The 14,931-nt window shown below is 34.7% G+C and overlaps 1 protein-coding gene and 1 non-coding gene across 5 annotated transcripts in view; one reads left to right on the forward strand and one right to left on the reverse strand.

Moving 5' to 3' along the window:
* The window catches only part of LOC145241437 (UBX domain-containing protein 11-like), a 303,692-nt gene that overhangs the window by 203,368 nt on the left and 85,393 nt on the right, over positions 1-14,931 (forward strand). The window lies entirely within an intron of this gene.
* On the reverse strand, positions 3,890-3,962 carry Trnac-aca (transfer RNA cysteine (anticodon ACA)). The gene has a single exon. It is a non-coding gene; the product is annotated as a tRNA-Cys (tRNA).

Here is a 14,931-nt window from a genome sequence, read left to right on the forward strand (position 1 = left end):
CATGCTTGTGGAATTGTCTTCTGTTCGCCTACTTTTCAGCTGACTACAATATATGGTTGTCTTCAAGTCCAACGTAAACAAGTTCTTGATGATCCGTTCAACTCAAGTTAACAAATTTACCCAATATCCATTACTAACGATTACTATATTGTCCAAACCCTTATCCTCGAGTGGTCTCTGGGCCTCGATAAGTGGTGATACCTATGTAAAAAAAAAAAAAAATTGAAATCTCATATTTAAGCATACTTTATTCCTGCTAGCTTAAATAAATACTTTTGCAATTTTAACAAAAGAGCTACAATAATATCAAAGCATCTTCATTTACGCTGAACATCTACAGAATGCCAATATCAATATATTACATATAAATGAGTCCCCTGTGGAATTTCCACAGGTCCTGCTAGTTAATATTAATCAGATAAAAAACAATGATAAGTAAAGTTATTCCCAACTATATTACCTTACATTTATGTAAAGGGCGGATCGAAACAAACAATAGAATATCTTCAGATGATGCAGCTGTGCTATTCACTCTTATTTAATTTCCACATTTTCTCAATTCAACTATTCCACTAAATAAGCAAATTAAATTTGTTTTAATTGTTTATTGACTTCCTTTATGATTTATCCACCATATTTTTATACGTATTAAAACAAAATTAAACAATTAGAAATCAGTAATACATGCGAGTAGGCAATAAAATTAATTATTCCTCTGGACGAAATCATTTATTTATATTCTCATTGCCCGAGAAAATTAAAGATCCCAAGAAACTCCTGAACCTATTGCTGAATCTCATTAATGTCCACTCATGAAATCTTTTTTATAGACAAGCAGTTCAGCACGGCTTAGCTCGGACCCTATGTACTGTTCATAACTTTATGTGCATATGTATATATATATATATATATTAAGATGTTTGACTCACGTCCAGGTAACCTACATCTAAAATTTAAAGTATTTAGACTTAAATTAGGGGAGAAGTTTGGTAGAATCTTGGCAGCCAAATTTTCGGCCAAAAACTGATTAAAAAGCTTGCCATATGTCTGAATACACTTTATGTAAAATTTCAAATGTGTAGACCAAAAATTGGTTGAGTAATTTGGTAGATACCACAGAGGTCAATTTTTTTTAAAACTTTGACTCCAATTTTGACCCCTTAAAATTTATTGTTTTGGGCTCAAATCAAATTAAAAAGTTTGATCCATGTCCAAGTAACCTACATCTAAAATTTCAAGTTTAGACCCAGTTTGGTAGAGTTTTCAAAGGTCAAATCGTTGATCTTTGACCCCTTGACAGCCAAATTTTTGTCCGAAAACCGATTAAAAAGATTTCCCAGATCTCAATACCCCTTATGTCAAATCTCGAGCCTGTAGACTGAAAATTGACAGAGTAGTTTGGTAGGAAAATGTACACACACAGACACACACAAACAGACAATTTCACTTTTATAGATATATAGATTATATTATTGTGTAAGATTTTCAATGGTTAAATATAAAGTTAATTTTTTTATTTAGATTGCTACTACTACTACTACTCCTACTCCTACTACTACTACTACTACTACTACTCGATCAGGATGTGTGAAGATACTGGCTTTCTGACCTAAAATGAGACAAGTATTGATGTTATTGTTTTTTTTCTTTTCCTTTTGCAAAACTCAATCATTTTTTTGCAAAGCCAAAAAGGAAAGCAATTTTTCTCTAGAAAACAACAAAACCAAACAGTATGAATAAATATTTAAAGATATGAAGAACTTTAAGCATGAAAACAGTTACCAAAATTACTAGAAGCGCCATTAAACAACCTAAAATGGGTCGATATGCCATAAAACAAAACAACCAAACCAAACTACTACTACTTCTAACATTACTACAACTACTATACACATTTAAAGTCTGGTTTATATGCTTGCATGTGTTGGGCGGCTTTTAAAAATTGATTTCCAAATCATCCTATCTCTAGCCAGGTCATTATTCATCCTATATTCCCTCAATTTGCATCATTTCCTCTCAGGTTTTCTTTGGAACTGAAAATTATTACCTTGACTGTTCTACACATATTAACCGAAGAACTCTCACCCATTCTTTCACTGTGACCATACCATGAAAGTCTCCTGTTTTGCACACATCTTCCTACACTGTCCAGATTTAATCTTCTTCTGGGATCATCAGATGTAAACCTATTTTTAAGACTCACATTACACATCTGTTGTATCATTCTGATATCATTTCTCTCCATGCAATGCATGCCCTCAACCCTCACTGGCCTGTTTTCACTTACAAGCATTATAAAACTGTACACACATGACTGATAGACTCTTCCTTTGGAAAACGGTAATAATGTTCTGTTAGTAATAGGAAAACTCATTCCACCCATTTTCAATTCTTGCAACCATACTACCACCTACTCCACCATGTGCTCCAATTGTATTATTAAAGTTAACAGAACTTTGTGACAACCTCAATGGCTTCACCATCCGGATATACTCCGTCCACATCTAAATATTCACCTACCTCCATTATATCATATTTCTTGCACATGGATTAGTGTTTAGCCAATTCTTACATGTACCACAAAAAATTGAATTACATTCGACTTCCTCATCATAAACTGAGCGGGGAAAATTTTCCTCTTTTGGTGAGATTTCCACCACTATAAACAAAAATCATCACATTGGTCTTGGTAACTCTCAGACTTTTACTTTCCTTAGAATTCTTGCAAGTATTTAACTTAACCATTAGTCTCATTCTTTGTGTAATGTAGCCGTCCTGTCACAAATAGACAAACAAATAAAACGGGAATTTTTTTTTTTTTTTTTTTTTTACATAGGCATCACCACTTATCAAGGTCCAGAAACCACTCGAAGATAAGGGTTAAATATGTGTGCAGTAGTCAATTGGACAATATAGTAATCGTTATTAATGGAAATTCGGTAAATTTGGTGACTTAAGTGGAATGGCTCATCAAGAACTTGTTTATGTTGGACTTGAAGAGAACCATATTGTAGTCAGCTAGAAAGCAGGCAAATGGAAGACAATTCCACAGGCATGCAGTTCTAAGAAAGAAACTTTGTTCATGGAATCTACGTTTAGGTTTAGGCACAGATAAAGAGTGGAGAAATTATTGATAGTGTCGGGTCATCATTTTTCTCTTTTTGACATAAGTTTTTATTACCGTAACCTTTGGCGCCATTTAAAAGGTCTCTCATCATCGTCCATCTCGTCCCCGTGTACACTTTTCCTCTCTGACTCCACGTCGGCCGCAGCCAGCCATTAGTCACCTTTGTTTTACACGTCCATTTCCTTCGATGTCGACTTTCTTTTTCTGCCCCCCTCCCCACGCACATGCTGTACTTTTCTCCTTTTTTTTTTTCTCGCACCAACCTGCGCACACTTCCTAATTTATATACACGCATTTTTCAGGTGCTGCCACTGCGAATCTCCTTGCAAGCCAGCCATCCCGCGCTATCGCTGAGACTTCTGCACACGCTCATATGCACCATGTTACATTTGTTCATATAGTTAAGTAACAGTTCATCAGCACGCAGTATCTCTTCCAGATAAACAATGAAACATTTATTGAATTTAATGGAAGTTGTTAAAAATTTAGCAACAATACTTTTTCAAAAATTATATTTAAAACTAGCAGTTGCACCACAGTGGCACACACAATGCCGAGTCAAACACAAAATCGAGTATATTCAACATCAAGTACACTCAACAGCAAGTACACTCAACATCGTCTCACCATCAACGCTTACCCTGTGAACTCGGAGTATGGGAAATTCCCATATGCACAAAAACAAATCACTGAATAAACAAAAATACCCCTATGATAAGGATAATAAGCAAACGTTGGATAAAATGATGGTTAAAATTATTACAAACTTGCCAGGATTCGAACCTGGAATCTTCTGATCTGTAGTCAGACATGTTATCCATTGCACTACAAATCCTGTCCATATGCTGAAAGATGTTACCGTGACTGTATACAGACAGTGCTAAATTCCGTTGACATGGGCAGTTAACTTTTTCAACAAGGTCACAAAACGGCCCAAAAACATTTATTTCAGGCTTTTTGTGTGACTCAGCATTGTTCGCTACGAACCATCAATAGATAAGGAGAATCTAGGGACTCACACCTTTCAGGGAAAAAAAAAAGGAATTTTTCAATTTGGTGCATCCGTTTGAAAGTTTAATTGGTATATATATACACACACACATAAATAAATAAATAAAGATTAAAAATTTTATTAATAGTATAGACGTACAAATAAAATGTAACATTCTATAATTCAAAATTATTGGTTGGTTGGTTGTTTTTGTTTTACGACATATTAACTCTTTTCAGGTTATTTAATCCAGTGATTTTAAAGAAAAAGTTTTAATAGAATATATTTTTTTAAGTCGATTTCTATTTAACCCATAGTTGGGACCCTAACAGGTACTACCACTCCAAGGTCAAAGTGAAACTGGGAGCAATGGCAATTAAGGGGTGGCTCCACACTCCCCAAAGCCCGCTAGCTGGGGCCTCACCATCGGATATAGTTTAAGATCATATTTAGGACCTCAAAATTATTACGTTCAAAATAAATATCTCTCCTATTATATATAAAAGGAACTTTGTGTTCATGTGTGTGAGTTCTTTCGCTATGGACTCCGAAACAACTATGCCGATTTTTATGAAATTTCACACAAATGTACTTTATGTATCTCGCAGTGTTCTTAAATGGGTTTTGTATCGGAATGTCTTTGATAAGTATCAATAATCGGTAGTCACAAAAATCTAATAGAAGAAGGAACAGCCTAACATTACAAGTGCATTTGATAAGTTTTATTACCGCATAAGAAGAATGGATCGGCATATAAAATCAACAGTAAATTCTTTGGTATGACAGGGGCGCATTTGAAATGAATGTTTCTGCTTAAAGCATGATTGAACCATGATACTTGACTTTTGTATTTTAAACTTAAATTCAAGCCATTATCACCACACAAGCAGAATAGCCGGGCGTAATAAATCAGCAATAGGTTCTTTGATATGACAGAGGCGGCCTCGAAATGAGTGTTTCTGTTTAGAGTTCAAACCATGATACTTGACGTTTGCATTTTAAACTTCAACAAAGCTGTTACATATAAAAATCATTTTATGAAATCAATAGTACGTTCTCTACAGTGCAATATAGACTACAATGTATTGTGAACTAAGTCATTGTTAGAAGGCATGTGAAGCTTTCTACCATGCACCACACTGGGTCCCCAACTAAAGCAGGCAATGAATCAGTTTGATTGAAAAATGTGCAATTTCGTAGATTTCGATGATAATAAAAATATGGGAGTGTGAAACATCCATTGATCATCATTCAATCCTGGGCAACGTCTGATCTCCCTGCTAGTTTTTTTTTTATAATGTACAAATAAAATATAACATTCAGTTTAGAATATGGAATGGATGAAATATATTTTTTATAGAATTTTTCTTTCTTTTTGTATTTGAAAAAAAAAAAAAAATGAATTTCTTTAATTAAATAGTCTCAGTAATTGTACCAGTGCTTTCCCTTTTAAGCTATTGTAGAACTCTTTCAAAAATGACAGCAAAAATATGCTTAAAATAGTTAAAGTGCACTTGTGCAAAAACAAACACAAGAACGGCACGGAAACGTTGTTACCATTTCACTCTATTGGATTGTGCTTTTGCACAGGACTTATTTACTCACCATGCAGAGACAAAAGTGACCAGAGGACAACGGATCCGGATGTTGATTCCTTCTACATTTTCAGGTCAGGCTGTCTGAAGATATTGGCTGCCTAAAATGCACCAAACATTGATGTTATTGTATTTTTCCTTTCCTGTTGAAAAACTTAATCATGTTCTACAAATTGAAAAACAAAAAACAACAATTTTCCTCTACAAAACAACCAAACTAAACATCATGAATAAATATTTGAAAATATAAAAAAGTTATAACATAAAAACTTTTTTTTCAAAATTACCAGATTTAGTATTTAATAACCCGAAAATGGGTTGATATGCCATAAAACAAAACAACAAAACCAAATCTCATGCATTTTCACCAGGAGTCAGCTTCATCCCATTGCAGCCCTAATGCAACTTAGTAACAAACCTGTTCGTCGACATTGGTGGTTCTGTCAGGGATTGGAGTGCCATACAACATAGCTCTTCCCCCTACCATGTTGCTATCATCAACAGTAAGATAGGATTGAACCATGCCTACCAAGATATAGAAGGTCGTGGCCGTGGTTAAACTTGAACGGTTGAGTGGGTAGACTGTTGCCTCTACTCAAACATCTTACAACCTACACATATATACATACATGAAATAAACGTACACACGTGGAGGTCTGATTAGTGCTCTCTCTCTCTTGGGTCTTTCCATCCCACTTGACCCTTCACGAATGGTGTTAAACAAGACTGGCGCTATCACATTGTGAATTTTTGGAGTGGGGGCAGTTTATAAATTTTCTTGTAATTTTAATTCCTTGGGTTCATGTTTCTATGTTTTCGTTTTTTTTTTCTGTTGCAACTTCGATATAGCTTGTTAGTGTTTATGTATGACTAGCCTGGATGGCCGAGGTTGCCCAGGTGTTTGTAGGTGTGTGTTGAACAAAACAACAAAAAAAGTGGTAGTAGGCAAGCAGGCTCGAACCCGTACCGTGAAGGAGAAAAAGAATGTAAAAAAGACAACAACAAAAAAAAAAAACGTGACCATTTTGCCATTGCATGCATCGCCATACCGGAAGTGGCGAAGGTTTAAGCCTAGTCAACCGAAAAGAGGGGATGACTTTCGAAAATAGCAGCGAAAAAAGCGACCCCCTCCTTGTAGAAAAGTGTCCAATTGAGAGTGAAGGAATTAATGTTTTTAGCCAATTTTTCGATATTTGCCGTCCGAAAGGTCGAGCTTCAAAACAATATCCATCTCGTGAAAATCCGTCGCCTCTGTCGAAAGTTTTAGGCAGACATGCATACATCTAAAAGGCTTCCTTCAGTCTTGACAGGTTATGGATACCCACTGTAAGGGTTCCTGCGCATGAAATTTTTGTAGCAAGAGTTGCACAATCTCCAACCACACCTCTCCTGAGTCAACATTGTTGAATACCAGTGGCAAGTGGAGGTTCAGGATGACTGGAAACAATGCCGAGATAAGTGGAAAGCACATACAGTGCCGAGAATTCTCAAATAGTCACCCATTTGGTACTAGCCAGGCTCAACGTTGCTTAACTTCAGTGATCTGATGAGAACCGGTGTGTCAACGTGATTATACCATACTCACATACCTACATGCATATATACATACATACATACATAGATACATACATTTAAACAGACAGGTGAGATTCATATTATAGATGGTTTCCTGCATTCGAGGCTATTACTGTTATTATTATTATTAGCAGTAGTGATATAATCAATATCAATATTACTAATAGATTGGATCTTACCTTTAATCTAATTTATAAAATTAACTATGTCTGCTGTCTGTATGTCTACATTTTTTCAAAATGCATCTCCTCCGAGACGCAAGATTGCAGAGTGGTGTGAGGCAGGTCAGATGATTCTACTTTTTGTGGACCCTTCTTTTATTGGTTTTTGGTCAGTAAAAATAGCTGCTAAGAGGTTAAAGTTGGAAAAAAATTCGAACTTGCAGGCATAAGTCGACTTAAAGTACTCTTGTATACATGCGCAAATATACATTTATACATTAAAGTCGGCTTATTTTTAAATATTTCTGATCCATCTGATGATAGCTCAAACAGTAACGACTCAGGCTGGAGCACTTGATTTTTTTGGTTTCGATTCTAGGTAATGGCATCCATCATATACATTTTTTTGCTTTTTAACCTTTGAAATCACTATTATATAATGGGTACAACAAAATATAATAATCAATAGAGACTTGCCTCTATAATAATAAATATGGAATGAATAAAAAATATCATATTTAAATATAGTTTACGACCTGGCACTGCTTGGCGCGCTGTTAGTCATATCCATGTGTTTCAGAAAAGACAAGCTGTGATCTCAGAATGTTTTGTTAAAGTCTGACAATGAAGACCAAAAAAATTTTTTTAAAATTATATTTCATAAACACATGCCTTTATTTGACTCTTTTGACATTGGTTGGAAAGTCATTGCGATTATGATGTTGAAAATAATATATTATGTCAACGTTCATGATGATTGCTACTTCTTGACAAAAGCTTGCTATCTCTCCATGATATATATATATATATATATATATATATATATATATATATATATATATATATATATATATATATATTTCGAGAAGCATAAAAACTTTTACAATAAGGCCCTAGAAAACAGTGGATATAAAAAAAAAAACAAGTTAAAGTATATAGAACCTGCAAAAAAAATACCCACATCCACAAAAACCCGTAAAAGAAAAATCATTTGGTCCCCACCCCCTCTTCAATCAAATGGTCGAGCTCATTCTTGGGAAAAAAATTCATGAATCTCATCCCCAACAATATCCTCCATAAAATATTTAATAAAAGCACTATTAAATTAAGCTATAGTTGCGGCAATAATTTGGAAAAAATAATAAAAAGCATAATAATAAAATTTTAAATAATAACACAAAATACAATCAGGAGAATAAATTAATAAAACCATGTAGTTTTATAAATAAATCTAAATGCCCCCCACCAAACAAGACTGTCTTTACCACCTCTGTGATATATCTAGCTAACATTAGAGCAAATTACCACTAATAAATTCTACATTTTAATTCATTACCTATGTAGGTCATTACCTAGGTCAAATTACCACTTACAAATTTTGTATAGGTCAAACTAGCAATAATTTTAAACAGAGATACACAGGCTATAAAAGTTCCTTCCTAAATCCTAATTATAGTGATAAAACATAATTGGCTGTATATTACAATGAACTAACAAGAAAAAACTTAACACCAATTGTTAACTGGGAAATCTTAAAAAAAACAAATAACTTGCCAATCACTTAATTCACCTTGTTTTCATTGCTTAAATGAAAAAACTCTTTATCCCGAAATTTAAAGATAGGGATAAACTCTTGAATAAAAAACAGGAAACACCAATAAATTGTAGGCTTTATCACTTGCTAACTACTCCCTCGTAAATCCTTATTAAACACGCTTCTAACACTACCTACATTTAATATCCTACAGTAATACACCTATTCACCTGAATCTCCACAAAATTATATTTACTACACCATCTTTGTCAAGAAAATAATTCCATATAATCACACCCATTGCTTATAAACAATTTCTCCACATATTCCAAATATTAGAAGATTCCCCTCAGCCCATCCATTTTAAGATTGATACTTGGCATATGCATATTTGTTCTATTCTCAATTAATTCTCCCTCAAACTTGGTTTATTGTGCTTACCCATAATATAAATATCCAATGAGTGTTGCTTGTTGTCCATGCTATTACTCTAGAGAAGTGTGATTATATCTGGTACAATTTAACCCAAACAATAAAAGAACACAATTGTTAAGTAACCTAAATATAAGTTGTTAATATTTGTATTATTTTGATTAATTGGAAAATTATTCTCATCTTGAGTGTTATTAACACAACGTTTCGGTCGCTGTACCCTGCGACCTTCTTCCGGTGTTGAATACATGTCTCCTTTTCTCTACTAAGGAAAAGAGAGGTTAGCTCTGCATTGCAAGAATTCGAACCGTGGGTTTGAGGATGGGTCCGTAAATTATAAAGAAAATTCAATCTTCAGGGATCACTAAGACATTTTTTTAGGGCTTTCCACTGACTCAATTTTTTGGGATATCTATGCTAATTGTTAATATTAGTGAAAAAATTGTTGTTGTTTTTTTTAATGAAAATACACGTGGGTATCGATCCCCTGTTTCGTATTGAGCACTCTTGTAGTAACCTCGTTATACTTCACTGGTTACTTTACCTCTGAAAAATAACAATCGCAAATTATATATATGGAGATGAAAATGTGTTATGTTAAAAATCTTTATTTAGTCTATTTGGCATTTCGATATATTATACAATATATTGTTTCAGAAAGACACTAGAAAAAAGTGAATGGCGACTATAAGAATTATTAAATAATTTGATGTTATTTTTCATGAGCAGAACTTTTGCTCTTACCTAAAAATAAAAAATTACGATTATGAAACTGAATATTTCATCTGGTTATTGTGACCTAATAACTGATTTTTTGTGATAAAAGAGCGTATGTAATGGAAAAAAACATTTACAATATTTATCATAATTTGAAAAAAAAAAGAAAAAAAAAAGAAAATGAAAGGACGCTTGTCTTGGGGAGGCTTCTTGTTTTGATAAATTTCTGGGCTTGACATTGACTCCTGATCTGAAATGGAGCACGTACATTAAATCCGTTGCCAAGGTCGCAGGAAAAATTGTGGGATCCTTCTACCGCTCCAGTAGATATCTCACTGCTGATGCAATTATCTATCTATATAAAAGCCAAGTACGTCCAAGGATGGAGTACTGTCTGGGCAGGAGCTGCTAGAAGCAGCTTATCCTGCCTTGACAGATTTCAAAATAAACTTTGTAGCTTAGTGGGGAATGCCCTTTTCTCTTCCTTGCAACCTCTTTCTCACAGAAGAGACGCTGCAAGCCTGTCTCTGCTTTATTGTTATTTTCATCGCAAGTGCTCGTCTGAATTCCAATCTATGGTTCCCCCCTCGCCAAACTTTCACGAAAAACACTTGTCTAGTTGAAAACACTATCAATAATTTCCCCCCACTCTTTATCTGTGCCTAAACCTAAACGTAGATTCCATGAACAAAGCTTCTTTCTTAGAACTGCACACTTGTGGAACTCTCTTCCATTTGCCTGCTTCCCTGCTGGCTACAACTTGGTTGTCTTCAAGTCCAACATAAACAAATTCTTGATGAACCGTCCCGCTTAAGTAATCCAATTTACCAAATTTCCATTACTAACAATTACTGCAATATTATCGCATTAACTACTGTACACTCTATAACCTTATCCTCGAGTGGCCTCCGGCTATGTTAAGTGGTGAATTCTATGTAAAAAAAAAAATAATAAAATAAATAAATAAATAAATGAATAAAATAATATTGTTTGTTTATTTAAAAAAAAAAATTCTCTGACTTTTTCAACATACAAATTTCATTTAAAATAAAAACAACACTTACATCGAGAAGAAAAATAAACTTCACTAATTCATTTCACGCGCGAGCTAGCCCCCCCCCCCCCACACACACTGATTTAGAACATTTGAAAATATTGCCGTTGAAGAAGATCACACGGACTTTTCTAGTGACGCCGCGTCGCGAGGAATAAAAAAGTAAAAAACACGCTTAGCGAAATGATGGAGTTTTAAAGAAATAAATATTTGCTTGTATTAAAAGAAAACATTCTGTGTTGTACTGTTGTACTGGCTTTCCAAACTTACAAGTTACAATTCTAATAATGCTTCATTTGACGGTGGTTAACCTATCGATCGTTTCCACATTTTTATTTCTCAGTAACCACCTGAGATATACGCCAGCTTGCATTTAATGAAAATCTATATTTCTTTTTCTACCGTTGCGTGCGTGTGTTTTAGAAATTATTATTTTTTATTTTTTTTTTACAAACGAGTCACCACTTATCAAGGCTCCGGGGCCACTCGAGGATAATGGTTAAAGAGTGTTTAGTAGTCAATGGGACAATATCATAGTAGTCCAAGTAAACAAGTTTTTGATGAGCAGTTGCAGTTCCCCTTTAGTAATCTAATTTTCCAAATTTACACTACTAACGACTATTATGATATTGTCCCATTGACTACTAAACACTCTTTAACCATTATCCTCGAGTGGCCCCGGAGCCTTGATAAGTGGTGACTCCTTTGTAAAAAAAAAAAAGGAGGACATGCAGCCATCAAATAGAGTATGATTAAGTTATGGAAATTTTTTTCTAGCTTTCATCAAAGCAAAATCATGCAATAGTTCATCAAAATTTATGTTTAAGTTTTTGATAATCTTAATGCACAAAATGCTCAATGCAGACAACCTTTCTTGAGCCATTGTGGATCTCAGTTCATTTTTAATTCTTTTGAGCCTTGCAAAAGATCGCCCTCCTGAGCAGTTAGTGGCCATTAAGCTTAGAAATAGTCTTAATATTGCTTCCACATTAGGAAAAGCAATATGATTTTTTTCCTTGCAAATAATTTGATGAAGGTCCTTATAAGAAAAGGAAAGAGATTGCTCTTCCATTTCTGAAAGCCATTGGCTTTGTGTTTGTGTTAGGTATAAAAGAAAATGAAGAAGTTCATCAGTTTCGTGTCAACATCTTCTGAATAAGCTTCCTTTAAAAGTTTTATGTTTCATACAATTTCTTTCTTAGTTGCTTTCAGATTAACTAAAAAATGGAACATTTCTGCAACGTCACAGTACACGATAGTTCTTCCTTTTACATTAACTTCAACTGCATCAAGCATAGGAATAAAATAGTTCACTTAAAGCTTCAGGTGCATTTCTTTGCCTCCTAGTCACAGCTCTGTAGTTCATATACGGCAAGGTATCTTTTGCTTGCTGGTGAAACTCAACACATCTTTAATTTCACTTAGAAAGAGTGAATTGTATAATTGAGCACAATTACTTAATAACAATTCAAATTTCTGAAGAGCTTTGCAAACCCTGTGAAAACGACCAAACGCTCTGGGCCAAAAATGCAATTTAAACACAAACTCCAATTTTTTCATTTTTTGCAAAAAGGTTGTTAGCATGAAGCCTGGTATCACCCTTCTCAGTCACATCGGCGTGCAAATGACTAAGAGCATTAGAGATAGCACTGTAACCTTCTAAAATAGCTTCCATAGCTTTTGCATGCGCATCCCGCCTAGTATTTGACAAATGTTGAGATTACAAAAATGGTTTTAGAACTGACCACTTCTGTGTAAATTTCATTGATAATGCCAAAACAGTTCACTGCATCAGGACAGCAATCAACAGCTGAGCAGCCCACCAAATTTAAGGAGTGACCAGCGCATGGAATAAATTTTACAAATTCATTTCTTTCTAAAATTTTTGTCCGTTGTACCTATCAGTCATGTTTGCAGCATTATCACAAGACTACCCTCGGCATTTATTAAAATCAATCTGAAGTTCAGTAGTGAGATATTTATGCACTAAATCTGCTATGCCTACCCCGAAGTGGTCTTTCAACTCAAAGAAAGTTATAAATCTCTCACTTGCTAAACCGTTTATAGGTGACACATATCGGATAATCAAAGTTAACTGATCAGGAGTAGGATATCAGGAGTAGGATATCAGGAGTAGAATCCACAGAAAAGCTGAAATTACCACCTTTTTTCATGTCAGCAATAATTGATTCCTTAACCTTTTTGGCCATGGGTTGAATCATCTGTTTGCAAATAGTCTTTGACAAATAAAAGGGATTTCCTGACCGTGAATTCTCATAACGATTGATATGAGCAAGTAAAAATGGTTCAAATTTTGGTACTAGTTCAAAAAGATCAAGATAATTGCCGTTATTAGGAGAACCAAATTGTTCATTGTCCCCTCTAAAAGGTAAGTCTCGTTCTGCAAGAGTGCAGATTATAGTGGTAACTCTTTCCATTACATGCCACCAATACTGCTGTTCTGTTTTTATTTGCTCCTCCAGCTTTGAAGTAAGCGTAAATCTTCGCCTCCTTGTTAGGTATCTCAACATGGCATTTCTGTGATTTTTTGAATTTTCATGTGCTCGGATAAGATAAGAGTTGTGCCAGTCATCAAAACCACCAGAAGTTAAAAGCGAAGAAGATGCATTGTTTGGAAAGAGTTTACAAACAAAGCAATATACTTGTCCTTTTTGCAGAAGAATATACAAGCCATTCTTTGCTATATGTGTTTCACCATTGGTTTTTGTTGAATAAAATAGAGATTTGGGGCAAAACCTGGATTGCTTCTTGAACGCTTGCTTAGAATTAGAAAATTGTCCACAACTGTGCTGAACTTAGAATTAGAAAATGGTCCACAACTGTGCTGAACTTCAGAAGGACCTCTCTCTCTATCCAATAGACTATTTCCTCATTTGATAATTCTTTTCCACAAACCAATGTCTTTCAAACAGTGTGCATGTGGAGATCTATGTTCGCCATCATTTACATCAGTATCTGTAATACCTTAGTATTGATTTAATTCACCAGTTGTGAACTGAAAATGTTTTACTATCTCCACTACTTTCATGTGTTTCTTTTCCCTCCTTTTCCAGCAACTAAGTTCTGAAATCTATGTGGGTTTTTTTTTCACTGGGCATAGCTACTTCCTCATTTGGTTGCTGTTCAACGTTCTGCATTGCTTTTTCAATAAGACTTTCTTCTGGTTGAATGCTAGCAGTTGGCTGATCAACTTCATCACGCTCATTTTTTTTTTCTGCTAGTGTCATTGCACCTCCTCCACCACCGGCGCCTGTTGTTTCTGTCAGAGGTTAATGCAAGAAAGTTTCATATCATGTAGATTATAAAACACGGTATGAAACATGTACGAATTGTGCCGAGCATGCACGGAAGCGCTGAAGCGTATGAGTCTGGCCTACCTGTGGTGAAGAGTGAAACCGGGACCTTTCGCTTGCAAATCAAGTCTACTACTATCGTCCAATACCAGGCTTATAAGCGATCACAACTATAAGCTACCGTCAGTTACAAACACTAAACTCAGTACTTATGCATAGAAACTGGATTTTCTAAAACAATTAAAGCGGCATCTTACCATATAAAATCAGCAGTCTTCAGAAAGCAAGCAATTCAAGACTTGTTTGAATCTACATGGCAGATTCAAACAAGTTTTTTCAAGCTATTACACATTGTATCTTCAAAACTTTCAAATGAGTGCATGCAATTAATTGCTTCGGTTTTTGTTGGACTTTTTGACACATTTACAACT

The sequence above is a fragment of the Euprymna scolopes genome, chromosome 20 (assembly GCF_053919585.1).
Source record: "Euprymna scolopes isolate OS-2025 chromosome 20, ASM5391958v1, whole genome shotgun sequence".
In the NCBI taxonomy this organism is placed as follows: domain Eukaryota; kingdom Metazoa; phylum Mollusca; class Cephalopoda; order Sepiida; family Sepiolidae; genus Euprymna; species Euprymna scolopes.